The following is a 15,854-nucleotide window of genomic DNA, read 5'->3' on the forward strand; positions in this document are numbered from 1 at the left end:
CAGCTCCCATCCAGATGCCGGTAACTTTACGGTATTCAGGAGATGCAAAACTATGCCGAAGGTTTCTGAACCAGTGCTACATTCGCTTTAACCTGCTTCTGCTTCAATTTCCGACAGACCGAGTCAAGACAAGCTTTATTATCTCTCTATTGGACGGGAAGCCCGTGGCGTGGGCCTCCAAACGTTTGGAGCGTCAAGATTCTCGCCTGGACAACTTGGAGCACTTCGTCTCTGCCTTCAGATGGATCTTTGATGAAGCCTCCCGCAAGTCCACTGCTGCCTCAGAGTTACTCCAGTTACGCCAAGGGAACCGTCTGTTGGCAGAATACACTGTAGAGTTCCAAACTCTCACCACCAAATTAAACTGGGGGAGCGACAGCCTGCACGACATTTTTCTGGAGAGCCTCTCCCCAAAGCTCCAAGATGAATTGGCAGCCCGAGACCTCCCTGATGACCTGGACGCTCTGATTGATCTTGCAGGTCGTGTGGACCGTCGCATCCAGCGCCGGTTTCGAGAAAAGAAACCGACTTTTAGGCTGGGACTTGTTGGATCTACTCCTCCCCGCAGCGGGAATTCCCAGTCTGGTTCCCCAGAGACCCAGGTTATCAAGCCCATGCAGGTTGGTCGGGGACCTCTCTCCCAAGAAGAAAGAAGGAGACGCCGGTCGCTCGGCCTATGCCTGTACTGTGGTGGCAAAGGCCATTTCCTTGCGCAGTGTAGTGAATATCCTGGAAACTCTCGGTCCTAGGGACAGCCCGGGAGCTAACCCTAGGTCATACCGCTTCTGACTCCCCATGTTTTGTGCCAGTGACCTTAATCCTCCCGGAGAAGGAGTTTGACACGCAAGCTCTGATCGACTCAGGAGCAGGGGGTATTTTCATTCTTCAGGAGCTGGTTCAACAACTCCAGATCAGGGTACAACCCCAAAGACCCCCCCTCTGCGTGTCCTCTATCCAGGGAAGAATACTTCCTGGAGTCATCACCACCCGCACCGAACCTCTCATTCTTCGCACGGGCATCCTGCACCAGGAGGAGATCTCCTTCTTCATTTTAGAGAGGTCCATGCACCCGTTCATCTTGGGTCTACCCTGGCTTCGGAAGCATTTGCCCGTAATTGCATGGAATTCCCTTCAACTAGTGTCCTGGGGACCTGCGTGCCTTAATTCCTGCCTAGCCATGGTTACTCGGCTACCGATTCCTCTCTGGACAACGACTCTGGGTTTGCCATCTTACTATCAGGATTATCTCGATGTGTTCTCCAAAGAGAAGGCCGAGATACTTCCGGAGCATCGCCCCTTTGACTGCGCAATTAATCTTCTCCCGGGCGCCACACCGCCACGAGGACGGGTCTACCCATTATCTCTCCCGGAGACTCAAGCCATGTCAGCATATATCCAGGAGAACCTGGATCGGGGGTCATACGACCATCTACATCTCCAGCCGGGGCAGGTTTCTTCTTCGTGGCGAAGAAAGACGGGTCCCTCCGACCCTGCATAGATTACCGGGGCTTGAATAGTATTACCCGTCAGGATCGGTATCCTCTGCCCTTGATCCCAGAACTCTTGGATCGACTGCAAGGGGCCAGGATATTTACCAAACTAGACCTTTGCGGGGCTTATAACCTAGTTAGAATTCGCCCAGGAGACGAGTGGAAGACCGCATTCAACACAAGGTTTATTTGAACAAGAATCGTTACCCTTTTTAGGGTATATTTTATCCTCTACGGGATTTCACATGTATCCAGAGAAGGTCGCTGCCATAAAGGATTGGCCCCAACCGGTGGGGGTGAAGGTGCTGCAGAGGTTTCTTGGGTTCGCTAACTTCTACCGGCAATTTATCCCACATTACTCCCAGTTGGTGGCACCCTTGACGGCCCTTACCAAGAAAGGATCAGACGCAAGGAATTGGACAACGGCCGCCCTACAGGCCTTCCAGAAACTGAAAGAGGCATTTCTCCAGGATCCATGCCTGCGGCACCCCGATCCCCAATGACAGTTTATCGTGGAAGAGGATGCCTCCAACGTTGCCTTTGGGGCCGTTTTAAGTCAAATATCCCCTAGGGGGAAGCTCCTGCCTTGTTCCTACTTCTCTCGGAAGTTCTCGTCGACAGAAAAGAACTACGGAATAGGGGATAAAGAATTACTAGCCATTAAATTGGCATTCGAAGAGTGGCACCAATGGTTGGAGGGGGCCCAACAGCCGGTGATTGTTTATACAGACCATAAAAACCTGGAATACTTATGCCGTGCCCAGCGTCTCAACCCCCGCAGGCCAGGTGGTCTCTATTCTTCAGCCGCTTTGATTTTCGTCTCCGCTACCAGCCGGCCAATAAGAATGTTCGAGTGGACGCTCTCTCCCGTACCGCTGAAATGAAGGATGTGCCAGACCCTCCACAGTACATTCTTGATCCGGCCAAAGTGCTTCTCGCGGCTTCCAACACGGTCCCGACAAGGAAGACTGTGGTACCCCTCAGACTGCGGAAATAGGTTCTCTCCTGGGCACACGACTCTCTAACAGCCGGTCACCCGGGAGTAGCCAGGACCCAGGAATTACTCTCAGAATATTACTGGTGGCCCCAATTTAAGAAAGATGTTCGCCTCTACGTTAACTCTTGCCCAACCTGTGCCCGACAGAAGACTCCTGTCGGCTGCCCCTGGGGCCTTCTTCAGCCTCTGCCGATCCCCGCGGAACCATGGACTCACTTATCCACGGACTTTATCATAGATCTGCCTGCTTCAGAGGGGAAGAAGGTGATTTGGGTTGTCATAGATAGATTCTCCAAGATGGCCCACTTTGTGCCCCTCTCCAAACTACCCTCAGTGCCTGAACTGGCGAATTTGTTTATGCGACATATCTTTCGCCTTCATGGGCTCCCTCTCCACATTGCCTTGGATAGGGGTTCTCAGTTTACGTCACGATATTGGCGAGCACTGTGTGAGAAGTTCGGGGTTCAGCTTGACTTCACCACCGCTTTCCATCCCCAAGCTAACGGGCAGGTAGAACGGGTAAACCGGACCTTGAAGGCGTTCCTTCATGCCTTTGTGGGAGACCTGCAAGATGACTGGGTGGCCTTGCTTCCATGGGCAGAATTCTCTTATAATCACCACAAGCACTCTTCCACTGGCAAGTCCCCCTTCTACACGGTCTACGGCAGACGCCTGAGGCCCCCTTTACTGGTACAAGTAGATGTGCCATCTCCCACCGTGCAAACCACCGCCCGATGGTTACGCCAGATCTGGCATTCCACCCAGAAGAGACTCCAGCATGCGGCGGTTATTATGAAGAAAGTGGCCGATCGTTTGCGACGGCCAGCCCCAGTGTTCCTTCCTGGTGAGAAGGTATGGCTGAGTACTAAATACCTTTGTCTATGGCTTCCTTCGATGAGGTTGGCTCCTAAGTACATTGGGCCCTTCGCAGTTAAGGACAGGATTGGGGCTGTCTCCTATCGCCTTCACCTTCCACGCACGCTCAGGATCCACAACATCTTCCACGTTTCATTGTTGAAACCCTTGGTCCTTTCTCCATATCACAAGAAGGCACCCACACCCGCCACACCAGAGGCACAGGAAGATGCCATCTATCAAGTTAAAGACGTGCTGGATGTACGGCATCATCACAGGTGTTGGGAGTACCTTCTTTCCTGGGAGGGTTATGGTCCCGAAGAGAATTCCTGGGAACCCGCCGTCAACATCCTGTACAAAAACCTCCTCCATCAATTCCATTTGGATCACCCAAGTAAACCCAGACCTCCTGGGAGGGGGCGTAGGAGAGGGGATACTGTTGCGGTCCCAGGCCATGCCCCGGTCCCTCCACCTACCTTGGGGGTGGTGTGGGCCATTTCCAGCCTTCCTCGGGCCGTTTCCAGCATGCCCCGGGCCTGCAAGCCCTCCAGCGTGTCTCTCCCTCCTCGGGAGAGACGCCGACGCTCCGGCACGGCTGGCCCCGCCCCCTGATGCGCGCGCGTGGGGAAGAGCCCCATTTAAAGGGGCCAGCGCGGGAAAACCTCTCCCAGGCTGAAGATGACGTCAGACGCCCTCAGGGTATAAGTACCCTGCAGCTAGCTCTCTCCTGTGCCTTGCAACAAGGTTCCTGGTCTTCGGCCTGCTGTCGCTGTGTTCTGGTTTGTTCTTCATCCTGCTTCTGCTCTGCTCTCCTCGCTGGATTGATTCTTCTGGACACCGACCCCTGGACTGGCTTTGGACCGCTCTCTGGACACCGAACCCTGGACTGGCTTTGGACTGCTCTCTGGACACCGACCTCTGGACTGGCTGCGGTCCGCTCTTGGACTCAGACTCCTGGACCAACTTTGGATTACCTACGACCTGCTGGAGGCACCAGCCGTCCGGATCCCACGACTTGCAGGAGGCGCCTGCATCCGGACCATCTTCCACCTTCAAGGAGTCGCCTAAGTCCCAGTGGCCATGTCCCTATGGGCTCCTCCTGGGGGGACCGGCTTCCAGGGTGAATCTTCTAAAGTCCCAGCGGCTGGACTCCTAAGGGCTCCTCCCGGGGGAATGCCGGTCTCCAGGGTTAAGATTCTTCTATCACCAGGGTCCAACGTCGGCCATCCTCCCAGTGGGTACAGTGTCCTTGGTCGCATAGGACTCCACTGTGGTCTAGTATCTCAGCTTGCTCCGGGTCTCCGAACCGCCTCCTGGTTGGGACACTTGCTGCGGACCCCACAGCACTCCATCCTCTGTCCCAACCGGCCCAAGGGTCCACGAACATAACACCTACTCATTAGAGCTTACAATCTAATTAGAAAAACACACAGGATAAGAGACTTGGGGCATTCCATAATAAAGGACTCATGTATGAGAATACTATTGATCATGTCTGTTGCCTTTTTATTCACAAGGAGCAGGAACTGCCAAAAACTTAGACCCAGAGGACTTTAAATTGTGAGGTGGCTCATAGATCTGTTGTATTTTACCTAAAACTCTTGCCCCTAGATTTATCATTTATAATTATAGCAAAATGATTGCCCATAAAAAAAAGTGCTGGGGGGGGGGGGCGATAGTGAACAGGTGGCCGCATCATGGTTGTGCATTTTGTTCCTGCTGTGGTTGTGGGCCCGCTGCACACTATTGCCCCCGTAGCGCCAATGAAATAGGTGTAGGTATTTCTAGCACCACTGCCGACAATAATGTGCAAAACAGTGCCCACAGCGCTACCAGCCCCTCATTTAACTACATGCTGTCCAAACTCCTCCCCTTTCCCTCATTTAAATTTTAACATCATGATGTCGTAATTATCGCGTGCCCTACAGCATGCGATAATGGCCCATTGCGTTATGAAAATTGACCCTATTGGTTTTTCAGAATACAGTCATTTATGTATAATGATAATCTTAAATTGTACACATCATTGCATAGGTAACCAAAAGGGACATGCAGAACAAAAAACATTTGTTTTAGTTCATTCATTCGTTTCAATGGGTAACCATATTCATTTCATTAGTTTCAATATGAAAAAAAAAATGTGTTTACTCACATCATTAGTTCCATTCATTTTCCATAAAAACATATGAGAGAATTATTGCAGTCTATAATAGGTTTTAGAACAGTGATTTTTTTTATATCACTTGGTATGAAACTTGGAAGAAGAAATCATAAAAAGGGGGAAAGAGCTTCATGGCTAAGTGGCATTAAAAAAGTGGCTTAAAGTAGCCTAAGGCTCGTAAAGGGGTGAGAGGCTTTTGGGATTGACTGGAGTTCTCTAATGCAATGAAAGTGATGCAAAGAAGTTGCAGAACCCTGATCTGGTTTTTAGGGAGCCGATACAATCAGGGCCGGTGCAAGGGTATTAGGTGCCCTAGGCGAAACGTCAGCTATGCCGCCCCCCCCCCCCCCCCCCCCGCCTCCACACACAATTAACTTACATTGTGCATTAATGAAAATAACGAAGTCTGTATTTATAACAGAACACTTATTTGACATTTTTATGCCATGTAAACCATTGAGATGATTTGTCTTATCGACGGTATAGAAACTTTTATAAATAAATAAAAATAAATAAAATAAACATAAACCAAAGCTATACTTGTTGCTCAAACAAAAAAAGCAGACACATCACATAATATTAAATAATTAAAATGGCAGTCAATCAAGAAAAATAAACTTAAAAAGCCACCTTTACTTACCCCCTCCAGCAGCTCTCTTACTCCTCTTCCATGCAGGCCGTAGCACACAGCAGAAGCAGCAGTAGTGGCTAAGCTCTATACTCATGGTCCTCTTCCTTAAGGCCCATGTCTCTCACACACACACACCATATCAGTCATGCCCCCATGACCAGTTTCTGTCTCTCACACACCAATCATCTCCCAAACAGTCTTTGACAAACACACCAGTCACCTTCCTGAACAGTTTCTCTCATGCCATAACACACACAGGCTTCCCACTCCCGTGTTCCACTTACATATATGGGCTTCTCACTCTCATAATCACTTTCTCTGTCTCACACACACTCACCAGTCTCTCACTCCCATGCTTGTTCTCTCCACATGCACAGGCTTCTCATTCCCATAATCACTTTCTTTCTCTCACACACATACACAAACACACACACCAGTCACCTGATCTCTCTCATGCATACACACACACAGGCTTCCCACTCCCATGTTCTCTTTCAGATATACAGGCTTCTCACTCCCATGCTGTATCTCACACACTCCCAGCTTTCTCACTCCCATGCTCACTCTTCACATGCACAGGCTTCTCATTCCCATAATCACTTTCTTTCTCTCTCTCACATACACACAAACACACACCAGTCACCTGTTCTGTCTTACATATACAGGCTTCTCCCTCCCATGCTGTGTCTCACACACACCCAGGTTCTCACTCCCATGCTCACTCTCTTCACATGCACAGACTTCTCATTCCCATAATCACTTTCTCTCTGTTACACACACACACACACACACACACACACACACATACACCAGTCTCTCTCTCATTTCCATGCTCGCTCTCCAGGTGCACAGGCTTCTCATTCCCTGAATCACATTCTCTCTCTCACATTCACATACACACCAGTCACACCGTCACCTTACCAACCAGTCTCTCTCTCATACATGCACACACACACAGGATTTCCACTCCCATGCTCTCTCTCACATAATCAGGCTTCTCACTCCAATGCTTTCTTTCACATACACCCCCACAACACCAGGCTTTTTACTCCCATGCTTTCTAACATACCCAGAGTTCTCACTTCCATGCTTTTTCTCTCTTTCACACACACACACACATCAGTCACATCCCTGACTGTCTCACACTCTCACACATCAGTCATCTCCTTGAGCAGTCACTTTCATTGTCTCACATATACACATACATCAGCTCTCTGACCAGTTTCTCTCAATCACACACACATGCTCTCGATCAAATACATTCTCTCACTTACACACAGGCTCTCAATCACACACAGGCAGGCTGGCTGCTTATCTCTCTTTCTCTCACTCACTTCCCCCCCCTTGCCCCTCCCCGAGCACAAATGGTAGCTGCAGCAGCCTCCTCCTCCAGCCCCCGCAGGCCAAAAAAGAAGAATCCCATCGGCCGCGGGAGGCTCATGCTGCTGACTCCTTTCCCGATTACCGTCTGCTTCAATTGCTCGGGGGCCGATGCTGCTGTCGCCGCTATTTTTTTCACGCGGCACGGCTTTCTCCTTCCCGTGCATCACTTCCTGTTCCGGGTCAGGGGGGGGCGGGAGGAAGAAAAGGGCAGCCGCGGATGCCACAGCTTGTTTTTTTTTTTTTTGCACCACTGCCGTTCCCGCTGAGCTTGAACGTGCTGATAGCCCGGCGGCAACGGCAGCAGGGAAGAAAGAGCAGCGGGAGAGACTGGGAGCACGCGAACCGCTGAGGGAGGTCAGATGGGTCTTTTGGGGCGGGCTGCCGGCAGCGGCTCTTTTATTTTTATCGGGGGGGCGGCGGCTTAATGCAGCTCTTTTCATTTTACCGGGGCAGCGGCTGAGCGCGGCTCTCTTAATTTTACCGGGGCAGTGCCGCCCCCGGGAAGCTGGCGCCCTAGGTGACCACCTAGTTCGCCTAGTGCTTCCGCCGGCCCTGGATACAATAATCTAAATGGCCCAAAACATAGGCTTGCAATACAGTACGAAAAAGGTCCTGAGTCAATATTGCCCGCAAAGGCCTTCACATTTTCAATGTAAAAAATGCAGTTCCTTGAGCTGCAACTCTATGATCAATTACCAAAGCTGCAGATGGTTTGTATGTAAATTTTTGTTTGACTGACTATGTAACTGTACCTGATTTTAGGAATAGTTTTATTGCAATTTGCATTGGACCTTGACGACGTACCCTATAAATTGTCAACATAAATAAACAAGAAAATTAATTAACTAATTAATAAACTGAGCATGCTCAGATCTATTTTCTTCATAATTTTTCCAGTGGCTTCCAAGGGATATACAACTATGCCTGGTACATGGGGCGTACTTGTCAATGCAGGAGGATAAAATGGAATATGTACTACGCTTCAGGTGAGGAAATCACAGAAGAGCAGAAAACTGGCATGAATGCATATATAGAACACCTATCTTATGCTTCCATAAGGATCTTCAAAGGATTTTGTCGGAGGACATGGGTAGGAACCAAAGGAAGCATACAAGGGGATGGCCCAGTGAAAAATCTGGCTGTTCTGATTTAGAAGAGTGCCATATCTGACCATTCCCCCCCTTTATGACTACCTTGTGTTGTAGGCACTCCAATGGCAGCACCACACATTCTGCTACTGCATCAAAAATCACATATATGAACTCTCAATCCATGAAAAATTTAAATTCAGTTAGATCTGGGAAGCAGATTTTTTCACTGGCCATTCTTCACTTGAAGAATTCCTGCCATGGGAATTTAAAAGTGAATTTTAAAAGCCCAACATGTACATCAATCAGGAGATGCTCAAATATGTAGGACCAGTGTGCCTAGCAGATTTTAAAAGCCACCCAGATATACACATAAATGCCGCTGAGTGCACAAATGAAAAGTTTTCAAGAAGGGGCAGGGCAAGGAAATGCTCTGGGTGGGGCATGGGCATTCCAGAATTTTAACCTGAAATGTGCATGTAAATGCTTACGTACACATAACTTTCCTTCTGCTACGGATGACATGTAAGTGATAAAACAAAAAAATCTAGGCAGATCAGTGGGATTTTAAAGGTTGGGTCTAACAGGGGAAAAGGAAGGCTATTAAACTATGGGGATTTGGAAGACCTATCCCTTAACTGGGCAAACTTGGAACAAACTGGTTTTAATGGCAATGGCATTGGCACATGTCCAGGTGCACACCCACTTAAAATTGAGCACACATGTGCGCAGCCAGGCTATTTTATAACATGCACACTTATAGGCACATATGTTATAAAATAGCTGCAACCCTGGGCGCTGGCCAATGAAGTATCTATCACCATGATATGATGATGACATGAGATAAGCTTGGAAGGGTGACATCCATCAATCAAATAGGACCACCCACTCGATTTCTTTAGTCAGTGATAGGTAGTTCATGAATCAGGAAAACCTTTGTTTACGGCATTAAGGACTAATGAAATTATGATCAACAAGAAACTCCTGAAGCAGCAGTTCAAAACATGATATCATGTTGGTCACAGTGAATAGGAAGTATGCTTCTTGTTTTTTATAAACATTTAAAAAAAATCTTGAAAAAATTATTGTTTGAATGAACATTGGTCCGTTGATTATTTATGAACCATCAGTGGTCAAAACACTGAAAATATAAAAAATTCAGTATCCGCAGGGTGTTATGGTGGGCCACCTTTCATAAACAAATATTTGGATGTTTTCTCTGAAAATAATATAAAGAAAAAAAATATTTTTTGAATAAAAATACAATTGTTCTTTGAGACATTTTTTGTTATAAACTTTTGATTCTAGTCATCCTGAAATTGTCATAGATTAGTTGGTTTTTGGGGATTCACACTGTCTTTCTCCTCTCTTTCATGTACATATAAGCTCACTCACACACATGCACACTAACACACAGAGGCTCACTGACACACACAAACTCTCACCCACATGCACACACTTAGTGACCTACATGCTTACTCATGTACATACTCAGTGAAATACATACTCACTGACTCTCAGGCACACACTTGCGCTTACTGTTTCTCATGCATGTACATGCTCTCTGACTCACACACTTTCACTGATTCACATATTGACGCTCTCACACACTCGCTCATTCGCATACATGCTAACATTTTCACACACATGCTTACTGACACAGATGCTGACTCAAACATGCTAAAACAAGTGAAAATTAAAATGTTTTTACTTTCATTGCTGGTTAGTTGGGATCCTGGCAGGGCCCCAGGAGAACAGGGTCTGCATCACAGCCCATTAACTCTTCAGGCGAAGGGGCTGGCAGCAAGGTGCAGAGGAGAGTGATAGGAGCCGTAAAGCAGAGGAGAGAGGTTTCTTAGCTGACTCCCAGCCAGAGAGGCAAAGCAAGTGTAAATTAGGTCCAGAGTGTTTCTTGCCACCATGGCTGAAGTAGATGGTGGGGTCTGAGAAAGCAGTGGAAAGAGAATGTCCAGGGACCCCTGCCACTTCTGCCATCATGGGAAAATGAAAGGTAGGAGCAAGTGAGTAGAAAGCACCATGGAAAGCTTCTGATCTGTGACAAGAGCTGCCACAGAGACCTGATGTTGATTGCAGCAGCTCGGCAGGCATGAAACTACTGCAGTCCACATTAGCCACATAATTGGCCTGACCAGACCACTAGGGCATGCCCAACGTCCCTATAGGCCTATTCGCATCTGCTTTTATCTAAAGCAAAAAAAGAGAGTGTTAGATCAGAGAGGGAAAGTACACATGGCAATTGGATTTTAAAATCTCCTCATGAATTAATCGCAAGTACGTCTGTATCTCTTACAAAGCAGGTGCAAATGTACAGTATGTGCAGACTACAGAACCTTTTTCCCTGCTGGCTCATATTTCCAAAGGGAAACTTCATGGGGAGTTTGCCTTTAAATGTTTGCAAACATAAAAAGATTTTAAAAGTGTCAAAATCACTCCCATGGAAATAATGGTAACTGGGTAGTTCTGGAAAAGCTCCACCAAGATTTATTAACAGCCTCAGAGGCAAATTAAAGGTGAATGTGTATGTTAGGTGTGTTATTTTTTTGGTGACATGTCTGTGGTTGGAATACAATATGTTAATGAAGTGTCTATGATGACTGTTCCTCTACTTTGCTTTGAATACCTTTTTCAATCCATAACAACAGGGCAGGTGCTTCCATTAGGTAAACTAGGCAGTTGCCTAGAGCACCAAAAGTTTTTTGGGGGGTGACAAAATCCCACCAGCACAAGGTCCAGAGGGGTGCTGTGCTAGAGCCAATACCACCAAAAAAGGGAGTGTTGTACTGGAGCCACTGCGCTCGTAAGAGGAAACGCTGTGCAGGATCTGTATGTAACAAGTATGTTGGGGGAGCACAGTGCATGACTGAAGTTTTGTCTGGGGCACCCAAACACTCTTGCACTGGCTGAGCCTAAAAATGTTGGGCTTTTTGCTTTTTGTTAGTTGAATATCTTATTTTAAAACAGTTACAACTTACATTATTTTCCTTCCAGAGGCCAAAAATTATTTTAGGTGAATTAAGTCCTAAAGAAAAACATGAAAGGTATTGCTGAAATGAAACGACCATCTCTGAAATTATTCAAAGGGATACTCTGGCATTCAAACTTCTATTCTCAGTCAAAGGTAAATTAAATGATGTTTATGGATCAGGCTTTAGATTTCTTAACTGGTAGACTTTTCATTTTTGTACTGTTTTAATCACATTATGCCAAAGATACCCAAAAGAAAAAAAGAATAAGAAACAACCCTGAAATAATCCAAGGCAATCAATTAACTGAATGCTGAAAAGCACTTGTGCTAGAGAAAGCTATAATTATAACTAGAAGATGGAATAAGCAATTCAGTATGGTAAGCATTGATCCCAAGTTTCCCCATTATGTGTGTCTAGCACAGCGAAATAACAGCTTTTGTTCAGATCTTCAAAACAAAAAAAAAACAATAGCATTAAAAAGCTTTCCTATGATGAGTACTTCAATATACATTTATTTCAGTAAAGCTTGACTTGTTTTATATAAAACTACAATTTGTTTTAAAAGAATACCATGGATTTAATTTTGATAGTTGTAATTGGAACCCCACAAGCACAGGCACATACAATGATGAGAAGTTCTGACCAGGAAGGGCAGAATCTCAAATGTATTTAGTAGAGATGTGAATCGTGTCCTCGATCGTCTTAACGATCGATTTCGGCTGGGAGGGGGAGGGAATCGTATCGTCGCCGTTTGGGTGTTTAGAGTATCGTGAAAATCGTTAAAATCGTGAACCGGCACACTAAAACCCCCTAAAACCCACCCCCGACCCTTTAAATTAAATCCCCCACCCTCCCGAACCCCCCCCCCAAATGCCTTAAATTACCTGGGGGTCCAGCGGCGGTCCGGAACGGACTCCTGCAATTGAATCGTGTTGTCTTCAGCCGGCGCCATTCTGCGCCACCATTTTGCAAAATGGCGGTGCAAAATGGCGGCGGCCATAGACCAACACGATTCGACTGCAGGAGGTCGTTCCGGACCCCCGCTGGACTTTTGGCAAGTCTTGTGGGGGTCAGGAGGCCCCCCCAAGCTGGCCAAAAGTCCCTGGGGTTCCAGCGGGGGTCCGGGAGCGATTTCCTGCAGCGAATCATTTTCCGTATGGAAAATGGCGTCGGCAGGAGATCAACTGCAGGAGGTCGTTCAGCGGGGGTTCCGGACCCCGGCTGAACGACCTCCTGCAGTCGATCTCCTGCCGGCGCCATTTTCCATACGGAAAACGATTCGCGGCAGGAGATCGCTCCTGGACCCCCGCTGGACCCCCAGGGACTTTTGGCCAGCTTGGGGGGGCCTCCTGACCCCCACAAGACTTGCCAAAAGTCCAGCGGGGGTCCGGAACGACCTCCTGCAGTCGAATCGAGTTGGTCTATGGCCGCCGCCATTTTGCACCGCCATTTTGAAAAATGGCGGCGCAGAATGGCGCCGGCTGAAGACAACACGATTCAATTGCAGGAGGCCATTCCGGACCGCCGCTGGACCCCCAGGTAATTTAAGGCATTTGGGGGGGGGTTTGGGAGGTTGGGGGATTTAATTTAAAGGGTCAGGGGTGGGTTTTAGGGGGTTTTAGTGTGCCGGTTTTCCTGCCCTCCCCCTTCCCCCGATTTACGATTTTTTGACGATAAATCGGGGGAATTGGTATTGTATCGTGGCCCTAACGATTTTTGATGATTTAAAATATATTGGACGATATTTTAAATTGTCAAAAAACGATTCACATCCCTAGTATTTAGTGCGTTCAAAAAGGTGGGTCATGCAGCTTCTGAAGTGGACCCAAATGGAAGCAACGGGGTAGCTCACTTTCCCTTAACTAGTAAGGGAGTGCATCAACCCTTCTTCCCTCTATGAACCTAGTCCGAATACCTCTCCATCATTGCTGGACAAAACAAACTCTCAGAGTCACACCACTTTTTGATAAAACCAAACTCTTAACTTTATTTCTGGCTCTTACCACTAGCCATTGGGTTTGTTTTAGCATATGACAAACAGAGTTCAAGGGATATACAGTTAATGTAAAACATCCAACACAATAAACAATCTGGTACTCCAGGACGTAAAGTACCAGTGTCCTCGTCTTCACTGGAACAGGAATCAGATCTTTTCACTCCTCTCTTATTCACTACATTTCTCATTACACCTTATGGGACATAAACTATACATCTCCAATATCCCTCTGGTCACTTATAGTGTACCCTCATGGGTTACTCACTGCCTCAGAAACCCATGGGAGTACAGTGTGAGTTTACCGCCATGGGTACCCTGGGCCTCTCACTCATACCTTGTGCAAGATTCCCCAGTCTCTTCCACACTCCAGTTCTCATTCTCCTCAGGACACCCCCCCCCCACCCTCATCTCAGGAATCCTTGTCATCTCCTCCTCAAAGCACTCTCTTTCCCATGCCATCTCTTGGGCGCTATCTTCTTTGGCCTCATTGTTTCAGTACCTTAAAAGAATTAAATTAAATAATATTGGCTCTTCTTGGGATTTGCTGTGAGACAGGACTGGATATTCAGTGGAAGTAACAAACCTTTATGTTCTTTTTCTGAGTTTTAAAATATGATATAGCAGTTTCTAAGAAGTCATCATAGAGATAGAATTATGTAGAGGTCACTATTCAAAGAGGTTTGTCTGGGTAACTTTTACATTACGCAGCCAAACCCCAAGATTCAAATTTCCTGCCCCACCAACAGGTAAAATTTTACCCAGGAACTACTTATTACTTGGGTAAAATGTAGCCAGGTAAAAGTAGGGAAGGTGGAGAGTGTTATAGGGATGAGGCTTAAATTTAAACGGTTTACGCTGATATTGAGTGCTACCCATTTAAAACTGCCTGGAAAAATCTGGTCAGACAAAATGTTGTTCTAAAGTTATCTGGATACCTTTCCCAGGTAAATTTAAACAAGTATTTTTAGTAGCACACTTATCTGGGTAAATCTCACTGAACATCTTGGCTCGGCCATCCAGTGCTCCTACCATGTGACAGGGACCGGCCAATGGCACGGATACCCTGTCACATGGCAAGGGCAAAGGGCCATCGGCGCCATCTTTATGAGTGGCAGCCGACGGCCCGAGAACGGGAGATCGCTCCCGGGACCACCACTAGAGCACCAGGTAATTTAAAAATGTTTTGGGGGGATCGGGAGGGTGGGAGAAGTTAAGGGGTCTTCTTTAAAGGGCCGGGTGGTTTTTTTTTTAATCGGGCCATCGGCGCCATTTTTAAGTGGCAGTCAAAATGGCGCCGATGGCCCGAGAGCGGGGGATCGGTCCCCGCACCCCCACTGGACCACCAGGTACTCGTAAAAAGTTTTGGGTGGGTTCGGGGGGTGGGGGAAGGTAAGGGATTAGTTTTATAGGGTCGGGGTGGGTTTAGGGGTTGTTTTGGTGTGCCGGTTTTCCCGCCCTCCCCCCAAATAACTCCCGTTAGTGGACACTAATGGGAATAACGATTTTTCACGATAAATCGTGAAAATTTCTATTGTGCACTGTATCGATTTTTGACGATTTAAAAAATATCGGACAATTTTTTTAAATCGTCAAAAAACTATTCACATCCCTAATAAAGATCCCTCAAGATGTTGGTAAGATCAGGCTAAAATTAACACAGTCTCACATGTAAATGAAGGAGAGTCATATGGGCCAGTTACCAGGGGAGATTTCCTCTCCCCTCAGTACTGCAGATCATTTCCTAACACCCTTAGGTAGGATACAGAATCCTATTAATAAGCAGCCCTCCTTAGACAGAAGACATCCTCTTGATGAGCAGGCCCCCAAAACATCCCTCTCCCCAGGATAGTTAATAGAACACTTCTGCCCCCCCCCCCCCCCCCCACTTCCCTGTGGGTGGTAGGTGACGGTGTCACATCCTAACAAGACATACTCCATAAAATGTTAATTCCCTAACCACCCCTCCAAAATAAATGCTTACCATTCCAGAGAGACTGGCTCTTCACAGAGAGGAAGGATATCAGAGGCCTCTTACGTACTCTGTTACTGGCTGCTAAATGATGCTGCTAGGGGATCATCATCATATATGGTGAAGTACCTCTAGTAGCAACATTTGGCAGTCAGAAAAAGGTATCTCAGAGATAGTGTTTGGATATCTCTAATATGCATCCTGCCCATGAAGAGCCAGATCCTTCAGAATGGCATGGTTTCTTTCCAGATGGGAGACTGGGGAATAAGGTGGTTGGCATTTTATGGGAGATGCTTT

This window comes from Rhinatrema bivittatum, chromosome 6 (genome assembly GCF_901001135.1).
Source record: "Rhinatrema bivittatum chromosome 6, aRhiBiv1.1, whole genome shotgun sequence".
NCBI classification, from domain to species: domain Eukaryota; kingdom Metazoa; phylum Chordata; class Amphibia; order Gymnophiona; family Rhinatrematidae; genus Rhinatrema; species Rhinatrema bivittatum.